The sequence below is a fragment of the Octopus bimaculoides genome, chromosome 13 (assembly GCF_001194135.2).
Source record: "Octopus bimaculoides isolate UCB-OBI-ISO-001 chromosome 13, ASM119413v2, whole genome shotgun sequence".
NCBI classification, from domain to species: Eukaryota; Metazoa; Mollusca; class Cephalopoda; order Octopoda; family Octopodidae; genus Octopus; species Octopus bimaculoides.
In genome coordinates, this window is record NC_068993.1 from 52,662,955 (window position 1) to 52,665,454 (window position 2,500).

General features: G+C 37.6%; 1 protein-coding gene across 6 annotated transcripts in view; it reads right to left on the reverse strand.

Annotated features, from left to right (window-relative positions):
- Positions 1-2,500, reverse strand: part of LOC106877725 (inverted formin-2) — a 177,980-nt gene that overhangs the window by 17,708 nt on the left and 157,772 nt on the right. The window lies entirely within an intron of this gene.

Here is a 2,500-nt window from a genome sequence, read left to right on the forward strand (position 1 = left end):
GGGGGGTGATTAATGATAATTTAGTTTAAGCTTTTTAATTTTTTATAATAAAATGAACAATAAACAGCAAATGCAAAACAACCAATCCAAGGGAAAAAGGAAAAAATAATTTTAAATGATTCTATAACAAACTAGGTGTACATTACAAGATTTCGAAACATCGGTAGAATTTAAGTAAATTACTTTTTAACGTGAAACTCGAAGTAGATATAGCTATAAATAGAATGCAGAATATCGGGTTCAAAACCACTTGGGTAGAGAAAACGTTGAAGGCTGTCCGTTGGGTACGAATCCACATCTGTGGATATGGCGGGTGTACTAATCGTTATACCAAAGCAACGCTTCGAAGTTTCTCCATTAGAGCTTTGTTCTCACTAGTGAAAATTGTAAGATGTTTACATTACAAGAATTTCGAAACTTCGAGAGAACTGAAGGATAAATTACATTTTTATGGTGAAACTCGAAATTAAAGCTATGAATAATAGCGTGTTGAAGACTAAAAAAACCCTTTAGATGGGAAAAAAGTCGAAGGCTGTTCGGAGTTTGTTTTATGCAAGGGTTCTTTTTCTTTTTTATTCCATACGCAATATTATATATGTTGTTATTTATAGCTTTATCTACTTAGTGTTCCACCGTAAAGATTAGTTTATTTTAATTTAATAAACTATATGTCGAAAAATGTTATTTCTTCCTTACACGATACTTGGGACGACTTTGACAAAATGTGAGGTGTATTCCGAAAAAATTTCGTCCATGAGCGCCACCCTAGTATTATGCATTTGGAGTGCCATTTAACAAGGAAAAAATTTAGTTCGCCGAAAGAGAGGTAGAGATAGTGGAGGAAGAAAGTTACAGTAAATAGGACATCCATTTAGGATCAAATTAACTGCAATCTATGAATTCTGAAAATATGATACCTTTGCAAAGCATCTTCTCAACTATGAAGTACCCAGATATTCCACTTGGTAAGAAGTAAAAATATTTTAAGCAAAATTGCAGGTACACCAATCCTTGGCAGCGCTCACTTTCGATCCAAACAATTGTTAGATTGTAACTACTGTGCACCCCCGACCACTGCATCTTTGAGTGTTTTTTTCTTTCTTTTATCTCACATCTCCTGCACAATGTTCATGGTTTCAACCCCCTGGTAGGATCTCGAAACGGTTGCTGAATATATCTGTAAAATGCCACAAAACTTACCGTAGAATAAACCTTTTGGAAGATGATGCAAACTGGAACAGTACCTGGGGAGAGTTTTCAGTCTTGCATTCTTCAAGCAATATGAGGAATCTTTACAATCATTATATACGCCTATTCACCGTCCGAATCTCATAAATTTTTGTTTGTATAGCAGAAGATATACCGTACAAGCACAACAAGAAAGAAAAATCCCTCACACGTATAATATAACTGTCACTCCGTCGGTTACGACGACGAGGGTTCTAGCTGATCCGATCAACAGAACAGCCTACTCGTGAAATTAACGTGCAAGTGGCCGAGAACTCCACAAACACGCATATCCTTACCCTAGTTCTCAAGGAGAGTCAGCGTGACACAGAAATGTTGCTAGGCCGGCCCTTTGAATTACAGGTACAGCTCATTTTTGCCAGCTGAGTGGACTGGAGAACGAGTCGCCGGGCATTGAAATCACGACTTTACGATCTTGAGTCGAATACTCCTTACCACTAAGCCACGCGCCTTCACACGCACAATATACACACAAATATGTATACACAAACACATAGACATTAGCACAAACGTAGGTTTTAACATATACATTCACACGCATATATTAAAGCACACATTTATAGAATAAACATGTATACGTGTGTGTGTTTTACTCGTTCAATAAAGCTCGTTCGTAACACTACCTCAATAGCGGTAGGCAAATTGTTATGTACCACCATGATGGCTACCTCGGTGTATATTGATACAAGAAATGATTTGTGATGCATAACCTAGCCATTTGCAAGTATTTTCAGGACGCTGTCCAGCCACCCGATTATCTACCAATCTGGTGAACACGTAAGACAGAGTTCATACAGATCAATAATCGAGATAAACTGATAATTATGAATGTCCCATCATGCTGTGGGCCATAGATAGAATGTTGTCTTGAGCAAAGTTCTAACCCGATGGAAGGTGGAATGTTAAAGCAAATAGAGCTTTTGGAATCTTAGAATAGGGGGGGGAATTCGGTAGTGGGGGGGAATTCGGTAGTAGTGGGGAAGCTAAAAGAGAAACTAAGCAATAAATAGCACGGAAGGAAGCCGAAAGTAAGAGGTTTGCCAATATTCTACGATGAATGGGTTAAAAGGTGAAGTGTTTTGAAATTACAAAGCTGTGTACTAGTGTGTCAATTTGAATCGAGATGTCTTTGTGGAGAAATATGTTCGGAATGAGAGTGACACACTAACATTTAAAGAAAAGATGCTTGGAAATGTTACAACGAGAGTTCGTTAAATGTATAGTAAGTAGAGTTCCTAACCTAGGTAGACCC